Source organism: Fukomys damarensis, unplaced genomic scaffold, assembly GCF_012274545.1.
Source record: "Fukomys damarensis isolate Sample0158 unplaced genomic scaffold, DMR_v1.0_HiC HiC_scaffold_20, whole genome shotgun sequence".
Classification (NCBI taxonomy): domain Eukaryota; kingdom Metazoa; phylum Chordata; class Mammalia; order Rodentia; family Bathyergidae; genus Fukomys; species Fukomys damarensis.
Genome location: NW_022900932.1, coordinates 36733459 through 36760163, shown reverse-complemented (window position 1 = coordinate 36760163; position 26705 = coordinate 36733459). Strand labels below are relative to the sequence as shown.

Sequence of the window (26705 nt, the reverse complement as noted above, 5' to 3'; positions counted from 1 at the left end):
TGTATATTGTCTATACCTATAATTGGGGTATATTACAGTAGTTTATATTTTTAATCATAACCTCAACTCATGAAGAACATATGAAAATTGTGTTCTGGGGTTCTTGGTTGAAGAAAAATAAAAAGACATGCTAAAAATATAAGTAAGGAGATGGAAAAAGATTCAGGATATACTTTTAGTGGAAACAGCTTACAAAATTATGTGCATATATGCTCTTAATTTGTTAAGAGCCAACATGTTTTTGAAAAATTTACCATGAATCTGAGTAACTCTTAGATGAAGGAAAACTACCCCAACTTGCCACAAAATAGTGAGCCAGCCACGTCTCAGGAAAAAGTGATGATGGCAAAAATGTAGAATATTCAGTAGTTTAATAGCTTAGAAATATCTCCATATGTAATAACACGAAAAAAAAGAAGCAATATATGTAGTCCTAAAGTTCCAAGGTAAATGAATTTATAAAATAAGAAATATGCAGAAGTAAAACGCATAAAATTTTAAATTATATAAAATATACAGAAGTATGTAAACAAGTATACAGAAATTACATAGACAGCAATTAAATATTTACTCAGCACTATATGCCCCCCGTGGGCATATGGTTCTTGGTGCTTGAGCTACACATCAGCAAATTTGCTGTTTCTACTTCTTTGTCTGAGAAGTGTCTGTTCATTTCAGATGCCCAATAAAGATCCTCTTCTCTTAGTTATGCGACAAAGACTGGAAAGAAATCACTAAAAATCATGTGTGTTTCTTACTGAGGACTAAGGTTATTTGTAATTTTTCTTTCCTATGAGCATCTTTATTTTCTGCACATTCAAAGAACATTTATAAATGGAAAAGTAAGAAAAACGTAATACATTTCAGAAGGAGTTTAACTTAGAAAGTAAAAAATTCAGGCTAGAAAGTAACTTTTTTATTGTGTTTCTTAATGCACTGTTAAATAATTGATCCATTTGAGGACTTTTGCTTTATTTATGCAAGCCCCCCAAGGATCAGAATGCTTTGTACCCCGTGGTTATTACATCCCCTGTAATAGAAATGTATGATATTAGGGCAATAACTGAGTATAAGAATGATTCCTAGGCAGTTTTTTCTTCATATCTTCCAATTTTTCTTGCTGGTGGGATTTTGTTTTGTTTTATGCTGTACTTGGAATTGAAACCAGGACTTTTGTACTGAGCTACACCCCTAGTCCTTTTTATTTTTTATTTTGAGACAGGGTCTTGCTAAGGCCCTAATAAATTTGAGATCCTCCTACCTCAGTCTCCCACTGGGCTGAGATTATAGGCATGTGCCTTAATGCCTGAGTTGGTGATGCCCTTTGTCCCTGCATATGGCTGGCCTAGACAGATTTTTATGTAGAGCCAGGCTAAGTCAATCAGCTTAGTTTCTTTGAAGTTCTAAGAAGCAAGAGGTGGTGCATTACTGAAGATATATAGTGTCCTTAGCATATTCAGGATTCTGAGAAATTCTAGGGCAAAGAAAACAAAGCTAATTACAGCTAGGGCTGGGGATTTAGCTCAGTGGTGCTGCACCTGCCTCACAAGTGCAAGGTCCTGAGTTCAATCCCCAGTACCCCCGACCAAATGGCAGTTGAAGCTAAAGAAGGGGTTTTAGTGGACTGTGACTGACATCTAGAGACTGAAGTGGAGGTGGGGGATGTTGGATTGATAGAGAGCGCTTTAATGTAAAATAACAATCAACAGGCACAGGAGGCATGTAGTCTCCCTAAAAAGTTTTGTAAATGAAAAGAAACATTGTTAACTTACTGACCAGACATGACCCCTTCCCCTGGGCTAGAATAGATAACTAAATGAATTTTAAAGGTAACCTCCCCTACCAAAGAAGTGCTACATGCGGGTTGAAATTCAACTGCCTGGCCACCATGTTTTGAATATCAGCAGTGTGAACTGTGAAAATGCAGTGTGACCATCTGAATGAGATCAAGGCTGTAAAACCCTATTAAAGGGGGAGTTGTACCCCAGTACTGGGTCGATCAGGGCACTGCGATTAGGTGTGATCGATCCCCATCAACGGAGTAAACTTTTGTTATTTTACTTCCATTCTGCTGCCTCTCTGTGTGTCACTTGCCAATTCCTTCCGTAACATGTGGTTGGAAAGTATGAAAATTGAAGAGGCAGAAGAGGAGGAGGGTGGGCACCTGAATGATCTTGGTGGTTCCTGTGCCAGTCAGTATAGGATATTAAACATTTACTTCCCCAAACCTGCATGAAGTTGTATCTGGGGTAGTTTTACATATGCATAAAGCTTGAAATTGTTTGATTGAACAGATTATTGTAGTGTTGGAAAGTTGTGTTTAAATCACATTTTTAAAAGTGAATAAATAAATTACCACTTTAAATATTAGTAGGAAACTTGTTACTCGCAAGAATCTTTCTGATTGCTACTGTGTAAATCCTCTGTATAAATGTGTTTCACTCATCAAGAAACTTCTATATTGATTTCTAGTTGATTGGGTTTTTTTATTTGGAAAAATGAATGATATAGTTAACCTCCCACTAAAGAGGAATCATTTGGCCCCATTTTATTCTTAGTGTCTATAGCACCAGTACTTTTGAAGTCTTATCAAGGTGGACAATCACAGGCCTATATTTTTTGCAGAGCTTCAACTTCTGGAGGATTTGAAAGGTTTTCCTGTAAATTTGCGACTTGATTTGCTCCTTTAGCTACATAGCTATTTAGTTCAGAAAACTAAGGACAAGGGCATCATGTTGAATCAAGATCAGTATTGTTTTTGTAGCTACATAGCTATTTAGTTCAGAAAACTAGGGACAAGGGCATCATGTTGAATCAAGATCATTATTGTTTTTGTAATAAATGTACTTGCTTCACTTTCTGGGTTCCACTTGTCTTTATTGCATGGGTCTGAGCATGCTTTTAGATATGCTTTTATGCATGTAACTTGCACGTGTAGCTGACCACCTTCTGCATGCATTTGTGTTTTATGAATATTTACATTCTATCCATTAAGAAGCACATGTTTTATGTGCATCTATATAGTGGGAGTTCAAGGCTTTACATCAGGTGTTACTTGCTTTGCTGTGTTGTGTACATCATTGCCATCTGTTTATTATCAAGGATCTGGATAATATTGTATTGTATTGTGTATTGCAAGGATCTGGCTTCTAGATAACATAAATCAGATATTCTTAGCCTGATAGGTTATATATTTATATATTTGCTATCACTCCAGTAAATATTCTCCTAGGTATTTGAATGGAATGAATTTTGTTTTTTGCCTTGGTACCACAGATCAAACTCAGGTTCTTCTGCTTGCCAGGCAGGTGCAGTGCCACTCAGCTACATCCCTGGCCCAGGAATTAATTTTAAAATGGACAGTCATTACTAAAAAATAAATTTCAAAAAAGTTAAAAACATGTTGCTTATAGATATAAAATGAACATAAATTAAAGATTTAATTTAACTTAATTGATAAGGAATTTAAAGGAGATGTTGAAGAATTGGGGGGGACCCAAGAATGCAGAAATTATCAGTAGTTAACAAAATTGATTAATACTTCATAGAATAAGAACATGTAATATTCAGGGTTCCCTTTTTTTCCAGACACACTATTAACAAAATGGACACATGTTATTTGGAACTATTTCCAGGGAAGCAGAAAGTCAGTCAAAGCTTAGCCCCATTGACTCAGATAACACCTACTAGTCTTGGACAGTTTTTCCCAAAGTATTTTAAGAAATGCTGTTTGACCTGTTTCATTCATTCACTGGTTAAAGTTTTAGACTCTGAGATAAGCACTCTTTTAATTTATATTTTTTTTTGTACTTTTTTTCATTAAGTTTATTGGTACATTTTTGGTATACAGTGCAGTTACATTCATCATTGGGATCTTGTACCTTTACATGCTACATCTTAGTTCTTATTTTTCCCAATTCCCCTGCCCTCCCTTTACCCCCTTCACCCCTCTAGTTACAGTGACTTTATTTCTATTTTTTTCTTTTCTCATATTTTTTCTTTTCCCTTCTTTCCTTTCCCATACCCCTTTTACTTCCTCTTTTAATTTATCTTAAAACCAGAGTAATGAGAATATTCAGGACAGGTGTTTGGAGTTCCAATGTCTTGTATTATTACCCTGCCCTTCATCTTGCAAAGTAGAGTGTTGAAAATACTGTGGTTAGGGCTGTAGCACTTCAGTATTTTCTCTAACTGAATACAATTGCTGTTTCTTAGTTTCTTTAAATGATGGAAGAAGCACAATGTTTAGTGAAACTTTTTCATGAAAAATAGAGCAATCAAGCACTATGAGAAATTCTAATATTCTTTGTACATAAAATTAAAGTGAGATGGTGTGGAACCTGACTCATTTTAAGAATTTTTATAGAATTTGTTCTAATTATGAATAGAATGAGGATTTAACATGTAACAGCCTATATCGTAGAGAATGTTTTCCTGCACTGCTTAAAAAACTGTTTGTTCTTCTGTGTCTGAAAGGGAGCTATTGATATATGAGAGACTGCCTGTTCTGAGATTATATAAAGCATAGAAGAGAATTTAGAGAACTCATAAACTGACTTTATAATAAGAAATTTGAAGTCCAGAGGAAAATTGAAAATAATAAAAATACATTTCTTTAAAAACTTGATCTCTGATTTCTGATACATAAGTTGTTTCCTCAAAAAAGATAAGTTATAACGAAACATGTCAGTTGTTAAGTCGTTTAATAAAAATTTAACTTTGGTTGCTGTTGTGAGCTTTGTTGTTTGTTTTGGTTCCAAAAGCCAAATGAATTTCAGTCAAGAGAAGGTAGGACATAAGGATGAATCCCAGGTCAAGAACTGGCTCCCGTCCATTTTTTGCTTTCTGTGGCAGGCTTGGCCTTCATGACCTTTCACCCAGACATCTAAATGGCAGCTTCCTTCAGTTTCTTGATTTTAGTTTTTCAATCAGTTAGGCTGTTTGTCTGAAGTGGATTTAACTCTGGGCTTTCCTCATCCTAGACAAGCATTCTACTACTTACCTACATTTCCAGCCCTTAGATTTTATCTTTTAAACTATAAGATATGATCCAAAAATAAAGTAAATGCTTAAATTTAAAAAATTATTACAGTAAAGGAATAATGCAGTTAATCTCTCAAAACACCACCCACCCACAGACACACCAAACACACTCATCCTGTTGTTCTTGCTACTTCCTGGAGCAGTTCTGGAAGTCCTCTTTCTTTTTATTTTTCCTTTTTTTTTTTCCTCATTGAGTTTATTGGTACATTCTAGGTATACAGTACAGTTACATTCATCATTGGGATCTTGTACCTTTACATGACAGGTCTTGGTTCTCATTTTTTCCCCTTGTCCCTGCCCTCCCCCTTTACAAACACTTCATTTCCATTTTTTCATTTTCTCATATTTTTTTCTTTTCCCTTATTACCTTTCCCCTACCCTTCCCACTTTCCCTACACCTTTAGCCCCTTTCTTCCTATTTCACATTGTCCATTATATCATTAGGCTCTTATGTACTATTATAGTTTATTCATACCAGAAATTATTCGGTGTTTGCACTATTTTTCTTTTAGACAGGGTCTCGCTATGTAGTCCAGGCTACCCTTGAACTCATTAGGTAGCCCAGACTGGCCCTGAACTTGAGATGATCCTGCCTCAGCCTCTTAGGTGGTGGAATTACAGGTATGCACTACCAACCTTGCTATTGGAAGTCCTCTCTTAGAATTCTCTTTAGATTACCTTTCCTACCCTTCCCACTTTCCCTACACCTTTAGCCCCTTTCTTCCTATTTCACATTGTCCATTATATCATTAGGCTCTTATGTACTATTATAGTTTATTCATACCAGAAATTATTCGGTGTTTGCACTATTTTTCTTTTAGACAGGGTCTCGCTATGTAGTCCAGGCTACCCTTGAACTCATTAGGTAGCCCAGACTGGCCCTGAACTTGAGATGATCCTGCCTCAGCCTCTTAGGTGGTGGAATTACAGGTATGCACTACCAACCTTGCTATTGGAAGTCCTCTCTTAGAATTCTCTTTAGTTGTGTGGTCATACCTGTCTTGATGTCTTGAACTGGTTCAAAACGTTAACCTTTCATGGACATTTTGACTTTGAGGAGTAGGCGAAAGTCACAGGGTGCCAGAACCAGCAAATAAAGTAGATGAGGACACATTGTAATGTTTTCCTTTGATAGAATTTGCTGTAAACATTTTGAATCAGTGCTGGATATCAGGGCTGCCAGGAAAAGACACAAAAGAGGACTTCAGAAAGTAGTAATGTTGATGGGACAAGTGTGCTCAAAGTGAAGGGGGTATTTTGAGGGGGACTAGGACAATGTATCTTTTACTATAATAATTTAAAAGTTTTAAAAATTTAATCATTCATCACACGTCTTGATTATATCTCTTGTTTTATAAGAGTTGGATAAACTTGGAATCTTATTCTATCTTTTATTTTCTAAGTTTTGCTTCTTAGAAACATAAAAGATAGCTGTTGTGACTTGCAAAGTTTATTATGATAACTTGTTTTGATGATTCATACTGAATTTTCTTTTGAAGTATTTTAAATTAGAAAGTATTCATTGTTCTACTAGTTTCTTTAATTTCTCATAAACACCTATTCTCTGTATCTAAAAACAATCCAGATTCAAAAAAATCAAGGCACTTAGATTTGTTTTTAAAGTACTTAGATGGCTGAACTATATAGATTATGTCTGGGATATTACATGTGCTTTGGGGCTTTCTGAAATAGTGGTACTATTTTAAGTGGATGCTACATAGACTATAGTAGATTATAGTATAGAAAAATACTTTTTGAAAGGATGAATAGTTTTTAATCTGATTTTTTAAAAAAGAATTTTAGTAGCAGAGTAATCTATACAATGGAAGCTTTATTATATTCAAATGTAATGTCATGACAATTACTTACCTATCCAAAACTTTTTGGGGATATATGTAGCATTTTGAGAAGAAAGTTTTGTTAAGTCAGAAAAGATTGTGTGCACAGTCCTTCCATCTTTGTGAGTCTGTTTTCATTGCTTTTTCTAAGCCAGATAATGTGCATGTATTAACAGGGTAGGAAACAGGATGGGGAGGATATTATAGGGAACTGCAGAAGGAGAAACCTATAATGAATACATCTCTGGAGGTAGGTGCTAGTCCAGTGACGAAAATAATGACTTAATGTGGAAAGTGAAGGTGAGTCTTGCTGGTGAACTGAGAAGCTTGATTTGATATAACTGGTAACAAAAATATGTTATTTGCTTCCTGTGTGCTTACCAGAGTCTGTCACAATATAAGCACAGAGATAGTAGTATTGCTTTTGCCCTCCAGAAGCTGTGATTAAATCTCACAAGGAAGATCACGTTGGCACATCTATGGGTAGGGATTTAAAAGCAACTAAATCTATTTCTATTAAGGAGATGCAAGGCTTCTTAATAGAAAGACTGTGATGTTAGAAAATTATATCCTCATTTTGTGATTTCTAAGTTAAATTTCTAGGAACCTCAGGCATTGGTAGGCAGCCTGCAACAGGTAAAATAGGGATTGGGATTTGTCTTTGGGGAGGGGGATATAATTTGAAGATTTAATTTGAATAAAAAACCCTTTTTGTTTGAATGATCCAGTTCTGTTTCCATATATCCTAGTTCCCATCAATGAACCTAGAGAGGTATTTGCCAGTCTCAGAGCTTCAAATAACATGCGTAAAATGTCCAGCAGTTGTGCCTGGCCCCTAACAGGGAAGTGTTTGTGTTGTTGACGTTGCTGTTTAGCTCAGCAGTGTCACCATTGGCATTATAAATGTTTTCCTAATAAGGGGGTAAAGTACCTTTTCTTTCCTCAGAACTTGGTCACCCTTGGTGTGAAAGAGAAGAGGATCCATTGTTTGCTTTGGTATTACACCCCAAATCGGATTTAGTTTCTTGGCTTTTACCAGTTTTGCTTTGTTCCCATGAATGTATCTCACTATTTCCTGAAGCACAGTTGCCTCTACTCTTCACTAATTTTGGAGTAACTGCCTCCTTAACTGTGTGGTATATTTCTCTGGAGTTCCTTTTCCCTAAATCTCTTATTTAGCACCCACAGTTTAGTATACTGGATTTTTTTCTCCTAGGGATCCTGTCCTCCTAAAATCCTCCATTCAAATGCCCATTTCAGAGACAAGTTGAGAAGCTGCTAAACTCTCAAGGTATTTAATAGATAATCTTTTATGTTTTGTATTTTCTTTTACACCCAGCTAGGTCCCTCAGAAGAGCTTTGTGGTTTACACAAGAGAATCATGATTGATTATAAATTCTGGCAGATCTGAGGAAAGGCTGGGAGATAGCATTCAGTTTGCTCCTTGGGTTCTTTTAATCTGGAAGAAGTAAGAATGCTGTTGTGCAGTGAAAGGTAGATAAAGGCTTTCCTCTGAGGCTAGTGGAAAGTCTTTCTTTGTAAAGAAAGCCAGTACCGGCTGCTGGCAGGAGAAAGTCTGTGGGTTATGGGTGACTCCAGTGGGCAACTGTGAATTATAGTCCCCAAAGCTAAAGAACAGGCTAGGGTATTTCAGCACCTTGTGAGAGATAGCACAGGTTCTTCTCCAAGCAGAGGTAAGGAAGGAAAAGTTCAGTTAAACTGTCTTTGTTGAGAATTAGACATTAAAGGAAGAAAACATAAACTTTGTATTTTAGATTCTGTATTCTCTTAAATTAAGCTGTAATTTGCATAACATGCTATTTATGAATCAGAAGGAAAAGTTTTCAGTGGTTATTATTCTAATAGAGTATGGTTTAAGTGGAAAATATAATTAAGTTGATATTATCTTATTACTAGTCTCTGTATTATTCGGGTCTAATTGGACACTATCTTTCCTTGAGAATAAATAACTAAACTGCTTTAAAGGGTTTGGGAGGGAGCTATCAAAACTGACATATGTCTATCGGGCACAATGGCAGTGAATTTTACCACTGTCTGTCATAGTTGCTTCTGGGAAGCCTTTGACAGTCAGTCAGTCATCAGTCAATCAATCAGTGAGATTTATCCCAGAGTTGAAAGTTCTGCTCTCCCAGATCTAAGCAGTTTACAAATGTCAACTTGTTAAAGCGGGAGGTTGTATCTTACAGAATTTTGTGAACCTTAATTCTTCCCTTCCTTGGCTTATTTTTTATGCCTATTCCTTTTTACTTGTAGAACCTTCTTCTCCATGTTATTCTTAAGAGCAAGTCATCAGTAGTAAAAACATAGGAGTAAGAATATTGCTATACTGGAATTTTTGACACTAGAAGGGTACCTTATCCCGTCTTCCACCCCCATATTCTGAAAGTCACTGGGTTAATTTCTATAAATTCTTGTCTCACCTTTTCTTAGTTCTAATTAAAACTTTAGAGCCAAAGCCTTCTGAGTGTAATTTAAGTAATTTTCCCCCCTGGAAGCTTTATAGTGCACAGTGTAACAATTAATTTTGCTTACTCATGTAGTCCCAGAAAGAACTTCATGGATCTTCATGGAATGTGTTCACAGCAAAAACATGCCTGAGGTTCTTCCTGTGCGTTCCCTGTCCTAAATCCCATGTAAGAAAGGATACCATACTCTCAGCAGCTTTCATAGTTATGTAATCCATGGAGTTTGTCCATGCAGGCCTGTTTACGTTTTATGTCCTCAATCCTCTTGCTAACAAGACCCCTTTGCCATGTCACAGAAGGAAGGAATGTCAGTATCCTTTTTCTAGGATGATAGCAAAAGCAGTTTGAAAGTAGAAAGTAGTGAGAGGATTACTAAATGATTTGAGATTGGGAAGAAGAGCCGGATACATATATTCATTATTTAAATCAGTGCTGTTGTGTTCAGTGCTATACCCTAGAGATAATTGGATAGACTTGATTTGGAACCCTTTCATACATCCTCAAACTGCAATTCTGGATCAGTTTTTGACCTTGGACAAGTTACATAGCCTCTGAGTTCAGTGTTTATATATGAGACAGGTGAGGTTTCTAATCTTTTCCTACTTGTCAGTTGTCTTGTAGAATTAAATGTAAATATTATCCTGCTTGACAATCATAGTTACTGTCATTGAGATATTATTTTGCATTTACCAGTGAGGATTCAAGAAAACCTTTTTAGCTATGGGTCTTTGCTATATTATCTTTTTTTCCCCGGGTTTCAAATGCATTTTTATTTACTATTTTTGTTGACTATAAATAAGTGCTTCTACCTATGGAAAAGAAAGTTAGCATAGTACATTTTCATGACCTGGAAATGAACTTTCTGAAGTTATCCTTAATGGGGTAAAAACTTAGGAAAACAAAACAAAAAAATGGATTCAATGTTGGAATTCAGTTCTGTATATAAATCCCTTGTAGAAACAAACAGAACTAAAAATAAATTTAAAAGTGGGGAGGGCAAAATTTTAAAAAGAAAAAGGAGGAGAGAAGTTAAGACTCATTGTGTTTCTGACTTTTCTTCAGTCTCCTCTCCAGGGTTCTTGTTCTCCTTCACAGAGAGAGCTTCTAGCTTCTCAGCTACTTTTTCCAGCAGTATCATTTTGCCCAGTCCTTTATTTTCTTTCTCTTTGATCTCTTTCCTGCATTCTTCAAACTTTGTTTTAAATTTGTGTGCATTCTCAGCATTTAGGAAGCAGATGGCAAGCAGCTCTGGCTTGGCGTGCTCGTCGGCGAAATCAGCGTGGGGATTCCAGACCCAGGATCTTGCATTTGCTCTGTGGAGGGCATGATTCAGTGGTTGGCACAGATCTTTCAGGGTCTTGTCCCTTGTGCTTTAGGAGCTTGATGTCACTGGTGCCTTGTTCTTTCCATTCTGGGCTATCGTTCTCTGAAGCAAATGGGAATGACTTGCTCACATTTTTTAAAGTTCCTCATCTTCCTCCAGCGTTTTAATTTCTTGCTCAGGAAGAGAGACTATTGGTTCAAACTGGGGATAGTGGTTGGACTTGTCTGCCTTCATAGAGGAGGTATGAGGTCCTTGCGAGTGTCCTCCCCATGGCCATAGGGGCGCAGCAGTGGCTGGGTGCTCCTTGCTGATTCTGTGGCGTCCATGCTGCCTGCTCCTCACAGCTCCTTCCCTCACCCCCTGGAGCCTCCTCCCTGCCCACCTGCCCACCGGCTAGCCTGCTCTTCCCTTCCCTGAGACCCAAACCCCAACTCCTGACCCCAGGCTGCAGGGGGACGCCTCCTGCTACATTATTTAAAAGTGAGTCTCTGTTTCTCTGTCTCCTCTCCTCACTCCCTTCTTCCTCTCATAGAAAGTTCTTTTATGAACTATGCTCCCCGTTGGCCCCTACTTTATAATGCGGCTTTGACATGCCATTGGAAGGTGCCATTTTCATGATTCCCCAATATCTCAGGTGGCAGTTTGTCTTTCTACACCTGTGACTGCTCCCTGTTCTTCTGGTATCTCCTGTTGCAGAGGGAAAGCACCAAATTCAATAAAAGCAGTTAACATGCCAGAATAGTACAGCTTGCGAAGTATAAGGGTTTCTGTTAAAACCGCTCCTTTGAGATACAGAAAGATAAATGACTACTTCATGAGTGGCAGAGCCATTTGATTTTTTTGATAATTTAGAAGATTCTGGATCCTGAAAACTTGATTCCTTTTCTTTAAATGATTTGTGGGCAGAAACAGCACAACCTATTCTGCATCTAATCACATAGCTTTGTTTCTGAGAACATTGCTCATTTTGTTTATCCAGTCTCTAGCCCTGCATACAGACTTTAAAGAGGAATTAATTTGCTTCACCTACTGTTAACTTAATACAACCTACTGCTGCTTTGAGGCTATCCTTACCTGTTGGCTGGGAGGAGCAAAACAGCTTTCATAGGAATTGGAAGGGTGGGTGAAATAAGGCAATAGTAACTTAGTCTAGCTTCTACACATACAAGTTTTATCTTTGTTTATAGAGTGTTTTTGCACCATGGAAAAGAGGCCAAACTCCCTCTGCCTCTCTGTTCCCTCTGCTCCTATCTTCCCCCATCAAGGTCCAGTAGCACATTTATCCGGGACACATATGAAGGCCCTTTTTCTTTCATTTCTATCATAAAATAGCTTCTAAGATATCTGGAGAATTGGCAGATTCACCTCAAGCAGCCAGCCAGCCAACCAACCAGCCAAAATTCTTCCTCTCTCTGAAACTGTGTTACTTAGAGCCAGCTAGTACTTGCCTCTCTCTCCTTAAAGCATTTTAGTCCAAATACAAGGATTGTACGACTGTCAGCTAGATCTATGAATAATAATTATATTCAAATAACCTTGCCAACAGAGAAAACTAATGTGTGGCGTTTGAAGTCAGGGCAATAGTGACCTTTTGGGAGATTGGGTGGTTACATGTGTTTACTTAAGAAAAATTTATTAAGCTACTCAAGATTTTTGGCTTTTCTTTATGCAATAGACTAATAAAAACATTTATTAATTTTTAAAAATGGTACCTGCCCCCCTTCTGTAGTACCCTAATACATGTGCATGTATAGTCTAGTTAAATATTCACATTTCTGTGTTGAAGGGTCATATTTTAGTCAAGAAAGTCTTATGAAATGAAAGAAGAAGCATTTTTAAGCCTTTAGCGTGAAGTGGATTAATTGTGTATGTAAGTCCTTTGATTATATGCCTGTGTTTGTGGTCTGTAATTATTCCACTTAGCTTGTTGTAGATTGCATTTTGGTAAAAGTGAAAATGTAAACATTTTGCTCCTCCCTTCTTATCCCAGAATTATAATTCTTATAGTTTGAGAAATGTGCTTTCCTTTTTTTAATCATTTATATGTAATACATTAGCAGTCATTTCTCTGAATGGAGAGAGGATAATTTATAAATGCACAGGTGCCAGGGATTTAGCTCAGTGATTCTACTGCCTGCCTCACAAGCTCAAAGTCCTGCATTCGATACCTGGTACCAAAAAAAGAAAGAAAAATCCTCACTACACCATCAGTTGTACTTACTGTGTAACATGTTTTTGGCATTGGATTTACACTCTTGCTTATGCTTGACTTTGTGTAATAGCAACTTACTCTGAATATCAAGACTGCCAGAAGTAAGCATAAGTGGAAAAAGGATATTCCTTCCCCCATAGATAACAAGAAGTGAATAGGAATTAACTTAAATTTTAGATATCTTTTCTTTTTTCTTTCTTTTTTTCTTTGTGACAGGGTCTCACTCTGTAGTTCAGGGTGACCTTGAACTCACCACATAGCCCATGCTGGTCTTGAACTGGTGGCAGTCCTGCCTCAGCTTCCTGAGTGCTGGGATTATAGGCATGTACCACTACACCTGGCAATTTATTACTTATAAGCAGCTCATTACACAAAGAATGCACTTTAATTTATTTATTTTTCCCCTAGATTGGAAAGAAGACTAATGAAGAAAAACAACATGATTCAGGTAAAAGAGATTTTTAATTTCTTTATTTTTTATGCTTAATTACTATTTTTTGTGTATTCCCATAGAAAGATCTAAAAAATTAATTCCTTGTGGCCAACTTAAGATATATATGAAATATTTGGGGATATAGGTGAAATAAACACATGTATATACCATTTAATTTAGTTATATGTACATTGAACAATGACATATTTATACAAAACAAAGTATAACTAATGTTTTTTCCTACCACAGAATAATTTTTCCAGCTCTTTACACACATATTTGACACTGGTGTCTTCCCTATTATAGAATCTCATTTTCCAGCATTCAATACCATTTTCTACAGTATGGTGTCATTTTAGTTGTTTGTAATCCAGTACTTTTAGAATTTACATATGGTGCTGTAATTGGAAATTTTATTCTAAACTACAAGTAGCCATATGCATAATGTTAAGACAGTTGCTATTTTCTTTCTGTGTAGATGAACATCTCAACTTTATAACGATGTATAGAACTGCTTTTTTAGATCAGTCTTCTCTGTCCTCCCTAGCTGCTCCCTTCCTCTCACTCTTCTCTCTGTCTTTCCTTTTTGTTATTATTTATTTTGAGGTAATTATGTGTAGATTGTTCAGTAATTCAAGTGGTACTATAATAGCTACTCTCCATTTTTAAATAACCTTACTGCCTAAAGATAACCCTTTTTAAGTTCTATTTTCTGATATTCTCCTACCCATTTCTAAACAACACAGTATATGCATTAATGGCCATTTATTAAGAGTGAGACAATAAAAAGTAGACTAGAAGTTAGTTGTCTGGGCTTTGCTAGAGAGTCCTTGGGCATGGAAGAACCTGGCCATTACTCATCAGAATGTGTAGATTTTTGTTTTTCTTGACATTTTAGTTTCTTCAAACAGGAATCCTCTGTTCACCTTTCTGAGGTTTATCAGCCTGACAGTGAGGATTTGGGGGAGTCATGTAGGACACCCCTGTAGTGTTTAGATCTCTGTGAGACTATTCCAGTCTTTTCTGGTATCCCCAGGTCTGAAGTCTTGCTATACCATTTTCTCTAAAATAAAGGTGTTGACAGACTGCATTCTTTCTTAGAGGCTCTAGGGGAGAGTCCGGCTCCAGAGGTCAGCTGTGTTCTGTGGCTCGAGGCCTTCTTCCTCCTTTAAAGTCAGCAGTGTCAGGTCAGGTGTTCCTCACATTGCGTTACTTTTACCTACTCTTCTCTCTGCCTTTTCCACTTCTGTGAACCTTATAGTTACATTGGGCCCACCCAGATAATCTTAAATGAGTATCTCAATTTTTTTATTGTAGTAAAAACCACATCCCATGAAATTTACCATCTTAACTACTTACAGTGTGCAGTATAGCAATGCTAACCATGTGTACATTATTGTGCAAAAGATCTCTAGGGCATTTTCATTTTGAAAAACTGAAACTCTGTACCTAACAAATAACAGCTTTTCCTGCTTCCCAGCCTCTGTGAATTGTAATTTTACTTTGTTTCTTAAGTCATTTAAGTGGAATCATGCAGTATTTGTCTTTTTCTGATTGACCGCTTTCACTTGGAATAATGATCCTCATGGATCAAAACAGGTTACAGCAAATGATGGGATTTTCTTTTTAAGGTTGGATGCTATCAGTCAGTGAACATTTAGGTGGCTTCTGTTCTTGGCTATTGTGAATAAGGTTGCAGTGAACATAAACATGCAAATATCTTTTCAAGCTCCTGTTTTCAAATATTTCAGATTTACATCAGAAGTAGGATTGCTGAGTCCTATGAGAGTTCTACTTTTAATATTTTATGCATCTGACTGTTTTCTATAGTCACTGTACATTTTATATTCCAAGAGTGTCCAGCAGTTCGAGTTTCTTTATAACTTTGCCAACATTTATCATTTTCTATTTTTTGGTAGTGGCCATCGGTATAACATGAGAGGTTATATCTCATTGTGGTTTTCATTCATATTTTCCTGATGATCAGTGATGTTGAATATCCTTTCTTATACTTATTGACCATTTGTATAACATTTTTGGAGAAATGTCCATTCAAGTCCTTTGTCCATTTTTAAATTGGATTGTGTTTTTGTTGTTGGATTATAGGAATTAAAAATTGTAGTTATCATTATTTTATTATTATTAATATTTTTCATATGCGCTTTTAAGGTTTTTAATGCCTTAAGCAGATCCATGGTTGGTACATATCTTCCATTCTGTATGTTGTCTTTTCTCCTGTGTTGATGGTTTTCTTTGCTCTATAAACTTTCCTATTTTTTTTCTTTTATTTGCAACACTGGTGATTAAACCCAGGGGTACTGAGCTATATCCCCAGCTCTATTTATTTACTTGTGTATTTACTTATTTATTTTTGATGATTGGACTCAGTATGCTCTGCCACTGAGTTATACTTCCAATCATTTTAAAAATTTTGAGACAGCGTTGCTGGGAGTACTACACTGTAGATCAGGCCTAACTTGCCTCCTCCTGTGGATGAGGCAGGGCCCTGTGTGGAATGAGGAACTGGCCTCTTGTTTGCTTCCTCCCATCCACAAGGCAGGGTTCTGCAGGAGAACAGGCAACAAGAGGGCGTGGTGGAGCAAGGCCTGGCCAAGAAGAGGACTGTCTTCCTTCCCGCCTATCCACCAGAGAAACATCAAGCATTGTCTCCTGTAGACCCTACCCGTTCTCCTGTTCCACTCAGGCATCTCCTTCTGGTTTCCTCCTGTACATTATAAATAAAGGTGCTGAGGATGCAAGCCAAGCCTTTTCACAGGGCAAAGTTTCCACCTGGCCTCAGTATGTAAACTTTGTCTTCTTCTTTACATTTCTTAATCTCTCACTGTCCTTTCTCACTCAGTGAACTCTTCTGTCATGCAGGAAGCCTTGGCACAGGGTCTCACTAAGTTGCTCTAGTTGGCCTCAAACTTGCCCTCCTCCTGCCTCATCTGGAATTACAGGGATATATTACAGTGCCCAGACTTGTACAGAAGCTTTTATTATTTATTTTACCTTCATTTCTTGTGCTGTTGGTGTCATATCCAGAAAAATCAATTATCAAGTCCAGTGTCATGAGGTTTTTCTAGGAATTTTATAGTTTCAGATCTTACTTTTAGTTCTTTATTTTGAGTGATCTTTATATATAATGAAGGGTATTTTTTTATGCATACCTGCTTTTTCCAGTCCTACCCCTTGTCTCGCCATCTGAGCTAATGGAAGCCTCCTTTCCCGAGGCTTTGGAAAGTCTTCTGGCTTTTTGTTTGCTTCTCAGGCCCTTCAGTCAGTCATCTCCGCTGTCTAGCTTGCAAAATACCCTTGGTGGATATTGTCTTCATTGATAGTTTTCCATTTCTTTTGTCTTCATGGATTTATATATTTTTCTTTCTTTACTGTCATTTTTATGTGGAGTCAGAGGGAAGTGGAGATAAACAGGCCTGGTTTTGTCAGCCATCTATAAGCCTCAAATTTGTATTGCATTTTAAATTTAAAAGCTTTTGAAACAGTTGTGCCTCATATTTCTTTTTATTAGGTCCAACTTCCAAAAAAAAAAAAAACTGTTAAATCTATTTTTTCTTTCTTTCTTCTTCTCCTTTTTTTGTGATAGTGCTGGTGCTGGAGGTTGAATCCAGGGCTTTCTCACTGAGCTGAATTCCCACCCCTATTTTATTTTGTTACCTTGAGACGTGTCTTGCCAAGTTGCAGAAGCCAGGCCTGAAGCTGTGATCATTCTGTTACAGCCTCCCAGCGTCTGGGATTATAGGCATGTGCTACCATGTCCATCTTCTTTGCTTCCTTTTTTGATAACTAGCTTGTCAAGTCACCTATGTGCATTCAAAGCAAGCATTAATTAAGTTTTCTTTCCAAACATTATTTCATTTTTTAAAACAAACACATTATTATTATATGAAACAATATGAGACTTCAACATCATATTTCTGTCTTTTTTTAATAAACCTTTAGGTTTATAAACTGTACATTGGTAAGATCAGGGGATAATTTTCTTTTGTAATATGTAAATATATTATTGAAGCTTTAATTGAATAATTTTAAATTGATGGCAAGGGAGCCTAGTTATTTAGAATTTTAAAAAATAATTATAACAGCTGCTTTTTGTGACTATTCAGTTATTTACAGGAGTAGCATGATTTCTTATAGATAGGATAAAATGATTAGAGGGGATTGCCTGGGAAAACTAGGTTCTATAGGAGTATCAAAAGTGTGGTCTCTTTTATTCTAAGAATTGTTTTTTTATAGATTTAATCTTGATAGTTTGCTCAAAAGAGCAGTTACTTCATTTTGTTCACTGAATCCCTTAGGATTTCATCTGTCTAAAGATGGCTTCAAGAAGTCCATAATTTTATTGAGATGTAAGTAGGGGGAAAAGAACCACCTTAGTTTTTATCAGATATTCGATGTTGTAGGCCTTATTTTGAGCCTAAAAAGGTTGAGTCTGTTTCTTACAGATTTTAGGAGAGAGGTAAAGAACAAATGAATGTTGTTGATTAAACACTATTAAAAGCCACTGCTTTTGTTACTACCATTAGAGTCCACATTCTTTCACATATAAATATAAATTGTGAATGAGAAGCTAACTAAGTAATACTTTTTGTTCTGTTTGAAGGGCAAAACATTACATGTAGCTTCCTGGTTATAAACACACCAATATAGATATATAAATATAAAAAGTATAACTTATAAGGGTATGTTTTGACCCCAGAGAGAAGATCAGTTTTTATGTCATCTTGAGAAGATGGTAAGTCGATAGTTACTTTTATTTTCAGTTTGAAACGCTATGATTAATTTGTGATAATTGACTATTTAAGATAGTTGGTAAAAGTGTGTTTACTCTGTGTGACAGAGTAAAAGACTTAGTTTTTAAATAAGAAAAGGTGGAGAGAGCTGTTTTTATGTATATTTTATGGCAGTAAGAAAACTAAAAATTCTAAGGAAAAAGAAAAGGTGAAAGTGGGAGGTAGAAATACCCCACTGCGAATTTTTTGCTTCCAGTCTTTAATGCTTTTATTTATAATGAGCTATACTGGATTTGTGAGACTCTTTAGTTTTCAAATTCTATGATTCTATTTTGAAGTTAAGCTTAAATTACTCCTCTATTTTAGGAATATCATTGAGTCCCTGGGAATGTACAAAAGTGTCTGATTGAGAAACGTATGAAATGTAGGACAAGAGCCTACATCAGGAAGTGTACATGGGAATTACTGTCAAGGAACCTGTTCATAGATGCGAACCGTAGCTGCCAGAGGTATGTAATGTCAGAGAGTGGCCCACTCCACTGTCCTAAGTTCAGGCAAGTTGTTCTCTGAGAATGGAGGCCAGTCTTAGATCTCAGAGACATTCTGTCTGTTTTCCTCTACACTTAATAGTGTGCTGGGAGGTCACTTTTCCCTTCTGGAGCTGCTCTGACTCACCCCTTGAGAGTCTTTCCTTTTGCCTTGAAGGACAATAAAGGCAGATGACATTTGACTCAGGCTGGATGTAGGTGGTAGGAAATTTCCAGCCAAAGACCTCTTGCATTCTTTCCTGTGAGCAGAGCAGTTCTTATCAAAGCTCGGCAAATGTATGCCCTTTGAACTGGCTGTTGCTGTTGTTTTACTAGTACTGTGAACATCATCAAGAATACTTCTGATTGGGCAGTGATTATGTTGAATTGATTGGTTTCCTGTTCATCATTTGCTTTGACCTGCTTGTCTCTTGAGCTCTGCAAGTAATAATGTTAAGGCCCACTTAATTTTCTTGCCTTCAGTTTTTGTCTCCTCGGTGTTTATCACCAAGGTCAGGGTCACCAATATTTTTTTCAAATGTCCTCTTACCTCTGATGTTCACTAATGGATGTCTGGCTTTTAATGTACTAGCTCTTTTCTTTTGGGATAGCATATGTCTTGCTGAATCTCACCTAAGTCCTTTAGGATTTTTGCCCCTTTTTCTCCATTTACCAATACAGAACACTAGAGATATGCCCTGTGCTAAGTATTTTAAATCTTTGATGATTATATCATTGTGAACACATTAAATAAATCTCTTTTTGTAGAAGAGTTTCTAAGTGGTTGCCTACTGACACTCAGCACTGTATGTTAGTCTCAGTCTTGTACCATGGAGGCAGTACTGTATACTATCTCCTCTTTTTCATACCAAAGCAGTCTTAAACAGTATGTAAAACTCATTCTCATAGAAGCAAGGTCTTCTAAGTGGGCCTGGTGCTAGCTGTTTACTATGGAGATGCCTCATGGCAGTGGCAGTTCTGGTTTATGTAGGACTGAGTAGCTCCTGAGGACTGGCAAGCATGTCCCCTTCAGCTGTACTTCTGGGCTTATGAGGCTGCCAATAGCAATTAGGTTGCCTCACCTGAGCATTTGCATCGAGCCCTTCAAACCAAAGCAAGTTATCACTGGCATTTGGCCACACAGTCACTGTTAAGGGCAGATCTAGCATTTACATACCAGTCTCAGAATTTCAGGTATACTTATCAGTAAGTAAAATTTCTTTTTGTTTTAAATGTATTTAGTTTTTCCTGAACCTCCAGAGGTAGTTGGTAAATGTTGAAAAGTTTAAACAAAATGGAAATCACCACCCAGAGATAGCCACTGGTAATATTTTGGTATAGATGCTTTTGTTTTTATTCCTATGAGTATGTAAACCCTTTAAAATAAAATACAAAATTAAAATTATAGTCTTGTATATTTATATTTACTTGATATAACTGCAGCATTTTCCACATTAAGTGTGCTTTTTCACCTACTTTTTGTGCCGAGAAAGTACTCCCTATGGGTAATAGCATGAGTAATTTGGTCCTGCTGTTGTTCATGTATGTCTCATCCTTATTTAGTTCAGTTAGAACTTCACCAGATTAGGCCACAGTAGTAGGACAGATATATTAAAATAAAATTCATTAGAACTCTATATTTTCCACTACTTCTCATCTATCTTATAAAATAACTAATGATGGTTAGGACAATCTAGGTTCAAAACTTTCTCTGTTCAGTGCCTGACTTGTAGATTTCTCAGTGCAAGGCTGTGCATGAGTAGAATACTGGAAATTCTTTTTTGACTGAGAGAGTTTAGAACTTCCTTTTTTACTCTTGGAGGTAGCCCATATGTGACACTATGTAACTTTTGCATAGTTAGATGAAATTCTGCTTTTTTCAGGTGGTATAGGTCTTCTAATACTAGTTAGTTAAACCTTTCTTTTCCTGTTTTTTGTTTAATTTTTTTGGCTAAATACTTCTAAAGCGCCAGACCTTGAGTCAGGCAGCTACATAGATCAGGGGAAGCCCCAGGCTTCATAGGGACGCTCCTCTTGCATTGTTTTGGAGAGCATTCACAAGGCAGTATGCATATGGCTTCCCCTGAAGCCTCTGAGTGCTCTGATGCTAGAGATTAGAGTTATGAAACAGAGGAGTTGTGGTTTCAGGCAAGAGGGGTGAACATTTTATCAGAGACACTGCATCTAGAAAAAGCTCTTGTGAAACTAGGACCATGATTTATTGTTATTGTTCTTTTATAGACCATCATTATTAAATTAAATCATCCTCATCCTCACTAGACCATTGGTTTTCAGACTCGGTCAGTTTATCCCCTTAATATTCCAGAGTCCTATTAGGGTGTTTAAGGGATGTGGACAAGGCCTTTGGCCTCTTTTGGTCCCATCAGCCAACAGCTCAGCTTTTATATGCTTTATGTATTTAACTTCATACATTTTTGTTGAAAGAAGAATCTGCTGCTAAAGGAAGAGTGAAAATTGTTGTAGCATGTAGATCCTCAAGGAACATGAAAATGAGGTAGGAAATGGATATTCACACAATATTATTTCTAGATTTACATCCCACCTGGCATGCTACAGTGACACAGGAAGTGCACTTCTTGGCCTTGGCACTCACCGTAGACCTTCCAGTTGGAGTGCCCTATGGACCTACTTCTAGGACAATGGTTTCTTTAGAACAGTGCCTCAAATGTGAGTGTTAGGAGTGACAAAGGATAACTTTATAAAAACTTTGTGGTAAAATGTAGCCTTTTAGTGACCAGATTAATTAGTGATGGAAATTACAACCTCTTTAAAGCCCTAAGAAGTGACTTTCTGTATTCTAGTTGATACAGATTACCCAGTAGGAAGGTGGACTTTTCATAAAATGTGGTACATGAGATTTAGCCTGGCAATCTGTGCAGTCTTCATTATCTATTTCTTGATTTTTAAAAAACATTTTGGGTGGGGTCTCTCAAGTTGAAGATTGATATTGGTGAATCACAGAACTGACCATTCTTGAGTTAGGAACTTCAGTAGTGGCTTGTTTCCTAGCTCAGCTGACTGACTAAAGTTCTCTAGAGACTTTTTTTAACTTATAAGTACTGAGGAACTGACTAAAGGATTTGCAATGGCAAGTTCATAATTGGCACAACAAATCCTTAATTAATCAGCAGTTAAAATTGTTAACTTTAATTACAAGGCAGTTGACAGAGGATATCAGCATATGAAATATTACCTTAACTTGAATACACATTCAATTATTCAAAGAGTGAACTTAGTCTTGGGGAAAAACTAGAGAGAAAAATTATTTGCTTTCTCGAACATCAGGAAAGAGTCAAATTATGCCCAGTCTGGAAATATAACAGGACACGTTAGAGTCAAACAGGGGTGAGCTGGTTGTGTGGTGATTGCTGGTTACCACAGTTTCTGCCTATCTCCTGCCGCAGTACCTGGCTGTGGTTTTTGTGCACTGCACAAGTACGAGTGACAGTCACATTTCAACAACACATAAATGAATATCATCCCTAGAATTGCACAGAGTGCAACCCTGAGTCCAGTCATTCAGTCTGTCATTTATTTATCAAATATCTGTTGAGCATCTTTACTTTGTTCCAGGTACTGTTCTATTTACTAGACTATAGTATGAAGGAAGTCAGACAAGATCCTGGTTTCACAGAATTTATAATCCAGTAGGTGAGGGACAGAATGGTCCAGAGAGGGTAATAATAAAGAAGTATATAACCAGCATTTCAGATATGATGCTATAAAGAAAATAAAACAAATATTTTGGGAGTAGCAAATTTATCCAAAATATACAACTTGTGTTCTTGTTGTTTGTTTACTTGTTGCATTGTATATGATTTTAAAAAAATTTTTAAATTGAGTTTATTGGTATGTTTTAGGTATACAGTACAGTTATATTCAATATTGGGATCTTGTACCTTTACACGATAGGTCTTGGTTCTCATTTTTTCCCCTTGTCCCTGCCCTCCCTTCACCCCCCCTCCCCTCCCCATTTACAAACACTTTATTTCCATTTTCTCATTTTCTCATATTTTTTTCTTTTCCCTTATTACCTTTCCCCCACCCTTCCCACTTTCCCTACACCTTTAGCCCTTTCCTTCCTATTTCACATTGTCACTTATCTCATTAGGATGTTATGTACTATTATAGTTTTTCACACCAGAGAAACTATTCGGTATTTACACATGTGAGACTTATGTATTTCACTTAGAAGTGTATCCTCAATATGTATAAATTTTCCTATGCATTGTATATAATTTTATGTTCACAAACTTTCATGAAATAATTTGGAAAAGAGTCGAGATTTCCCCCATCAAAAAATGTTCTCTGTAGGAAATCAGGAAATAAGAGTGAGATTGAATAGTAAAAAAATGTGAGATAATGAAAAGATGGAAATAAAGTGTTTGTAGATGGGGAGGGGAGGAGGGGGTGAAGGGAGGGCAGGGGTAAGGGGAAAAAATGAGAATCAAGACTTGTCATGTAGAGGTGCAAGATCCCAACAATGAATGTAACTATACTGTATCCCTAAAATGTACCAATAAACTCAATTAAAGCTGAAAAAAAATCTGAGATAATTTAACTTTATAAGTAGTTTGTTGAAATAGAATTTTAAAATAATAAGTCCTGGCCTGTAACATTAAAATAAATTTCAAATCCATTCATAAGAAAAATTGTGATACACTGCATATAAAGGTTGAAAATACAGAAATTGAACTGATCCTCTCAGATATCTTATATTCATGAGTTGCCCATATTAAATGAATCACTAAATTTCACTGCCCCCTCTGCAGTGTCCTTTGTTTTTGTATCTTTTTATCCCTTTTCATTTCTCTATCACCACTCTTTCGGGAGTCTAGACCTAGCTAGTCTCTTTTGATAACCTTCCCCTTTATGTTTCTGCCTCTGTTCATAGCAGATGGGTTCAGATTTCTGGTGCTACATTCAGATTTCTATTCCCTTCCTTGGAACCTTGAGGAATGACTGTCCAGTCATTTCAGGATGAAATGTTTAGCTTGGCATTTGAGGCCCTCTGTGATCTGCTCCCCACTTTATACGCACTGCAGACTTTGACTTCACCTGGACCTTCTATTCTTTTTTTGGGGGGCAACCTGCTGTCTGGAAAACTTAATTCTTTTTCATCTATATAAGAAAACTTAATGCTTTTTCATCCTGTCTGATGTTCAGAGTTCAGTTTCAATAGATCATTTCTCTTTCTGGCTTCCTTAGAGTTTGCTTTGTGTTTGGTAGTCTATTACTTGGCTATATGTAAGTAAGAAAATATTCATTCGTATTCTTTCTCCTTGCCTTCCTCCCTCTCTCCCTCCCACCCACCCTCTCTCCCTCTTCTCCCATCTCCACTGCCCTCCCGTCCTTTCTCCTTCCCTTCCTCCTTGGAACTCTTTGGGTTGCCTGCGTCTGAAAATTGATGTTAAGAAAAACTATCATTATTTCTAAAAATAATGCCTTTTCTCAGTTTGACTATTTTGTTCTAGAAATTTAATAAGACATGTATTCATGTATTAGTCTTTCTTCCATATTTTTGATGTCTCTATATATACTTCCTATCTTTGGGTTTGTCTTTTGGTTTTGTTTATTAATTTTCTAATATTTTACTGTATCATATAATTTTATCCAAGTAGAAACTAGTTCCTAAGTAACCCTCCAAATACCAGGGAATATTATTTGTTACATTATATCTGCCATGGGTCCATACAATGGCATCGTGCAAGGCACTCACGTACCTTGGTTCTTCCACTCTATGTTGTTATTTCATTGATACTGAATTAGTGGAATATATCTTTAAGTGAAAATAGTTGCAAATAGAATATGCCAGTGATTAAATAAAAGAAAAAACAGTCCAGGAAGATGTGTTAAAAGTCATAGTTTAAATGTATATGTACAGATCTACAGAATGAAGTTTACAATTTGAAAATGGAGCAGACTCTGCACTCAGTGCACTAAGTAGGGGAGTATGCATAGTGAGAAGCATTGTGGTCTGACAGTGTGTCACGTACACAGTGTGCCTCTCACTAGCCCAAGGATCACATACTCTGCTGTGAACTTTAATTTCCTTTTGTTCAGAATCCCGTGTTAGATAAACTTTGCACAGACGATCTGCTCTCCCTGATCTTGACCCTAGCAGTAGCCTAGGGCAGGTAGCCCTCCCAGGTCATCATTGTTTCCTTAGAACATACATTGTTGGACGTATCAAATATATTTGGTTTGATTTAAGCTAATGAATAATTTTTAAGACCAAATTATATTTTGAAATTTTAAAATTAATATTTGAGGAGTTAGAGTTTTATGTATGCCGATTTTTTATTTTGAGTAGCTGTGCTTGAAGTTTTAATTTTATGAAATGTGTCAGTATGAAAATTCTGTACAGTTAACCAAGAAAAAAATTTAAATTGTAATCATGACTTTAATTGGCATTGGAGAAAAATGATTGCTATTCCATGTCATAAATATACTAAAGCTTTAAAAGTGTTTAATTCAAACACATGCTTATTATTTTTTGCTCAAAATTTGAGAACATAAGCTTCTCCCAGATTTCCTTTTCTTAAACAGAATTGTATTTTTCATGCAGTGAGTGTATTTCTGAAAATTATATCAATGATATTTTCAATAAATTGAATAAATTTAAGTTGACAAGGAAAGTTCACTAATTCAAATAAAATGTGGATTTTTTTTTTTTTTCTTTTTGAGACAAGGTCTTACTAAGGTATCCAGGCTGAGCTTGAACTTGAAATCCTCCTGCCTCAGCTTTCCAAGTTATTTGGATTACAGGCATGTGCCACTGTGATATTGGGGTACTCAATAACTTTTTAATGTTATATTAGAAAATGTATCAGGTATTTTTGCATTGACTTTATATATATATGTATGTATATATATCTATACATATAGATACACACACACACACACACACACACACACACACATATATATTTGGGGGGTATTAATTTAGGAAAGAAACCTTAATAGAAACAAAGACTGGGTGAGTAATGGCTCAGTTATGAAATCTTTTTCTTATAAAGTATTTGGTGGAAAAATGTTAATTATTAATGCATTCACTTACAAACTCCTACACATTCAGAAAAGCACTTGTTAAGAAAAAAATTTGAAGATATGATTATTTTCCTGACATTCTCACATTCTGTTGCTTTCCTCTCTAAAAGTAAGTGAATCAAAGTAAAGTAAAATTTAGTTGTCTGTTTCAGTTATGAGCCCTGGTTGGGGATGGGTAGCTGGCCAGTGAAGAACATGTAAACAGTAAATCCAATTATAAAATCCATAATCAGCCTTCAAATTCACTCCCTCACCAACTTTTTTTCTGTAAAAGAGAGTATATAGCTTTTAAGTCTCATCGTGTGGAATAACCCAAAAAGATCTTTGACCTTACAGCACTTACTTCTTTTTTACTTCTTTATGCTGCCTAATCAGATACATTGTGTCATGTCTGATCCTGTTGTTCTCATTGCTTTTTAAAAATATATTCTATTAAAGGTTTTATATAGTCTCTTTAAAGATAATATTGGCTATTAACTGTCTTTCTAATACCCAGAGGTCTTCAATTTCATGTGTCTCTAGTGAAAAAATCCTGTGACTTTGTACAGACATTTATCACTTCCATCATTCAACAAGTTTTAGTTCATATTTTGGGGTTTCCTTTAGAAACCCAATACTATAGGCAGTGAACAAAACTGACTAGAAGGTGGGATACTGGGATAAGAACAACCAAAACGTGCCCTGTGGAACTTACAGTTCAGCTGGGGAGAGTGATAGCGTGTGCTACAGGGTGATCAGGGTTTTGGCAGTAATGGTGGTGATGATGCTGCTGCTGACGATGATGTAGGGAAGTGTATTAGTCGTGTGTAGACCATACATATAAAGCAGAGAAGCCGAGAAAGCCCTGAATGAGAATGGAACATCCAAGTAAGGGCATAAAGCATGTTGGGTGGTGGGGCTGCTACCTCTGGAGCAGGAGCATTGTAGAGAAGATGGCCGAAAGTACAGAGGCCTGCACACTCTACTTATTTTGCCGGACACTTACATTCAGCCTCGTTCAGTATGACACTTAGGTCAAGT

The 26705-nt window shown here is 36.6% G+C and overlaps 1 protein-coding gene and 1 pseudogene across 6 annotated transcripts in view; one reads left to right on the top strand and one right to left on the bottom strand.

Annotated features, from left to right (window-relative positions):
* The window catches only part of Sgms1 (sphingomyelin synthase 1), a 287590-nt gene that overhangs the window by 131843 nt on the left and 129042 nt on the right, over positions 1-26705 (top strand). For 4 of the 6 annotated variants that reach the window (XM_010606276.3, XM_010606275.3, XM_010606274.3 and 1 more), the window contains 3 exons: positions 8098-8172; positions 13312-13351; positions 18454-18596. The exons of 1 other annotated variant lie outside the window; for it this stretch is intronic. The gene's annotated coding sequence lies outside the window, so the exon portion shown is untranslated. The remainder of the gene's footprint in view (positions 1-8097; positions 8173-13311; positions 13352-18453; positions 18597-26705) is intronic. One more of the 6 variants, XM_010606277.3, reaches the window with a different exon arrangement.
* Positions 10404-19783, bottom strand: LOC104849757 (annotated as a pseudogene).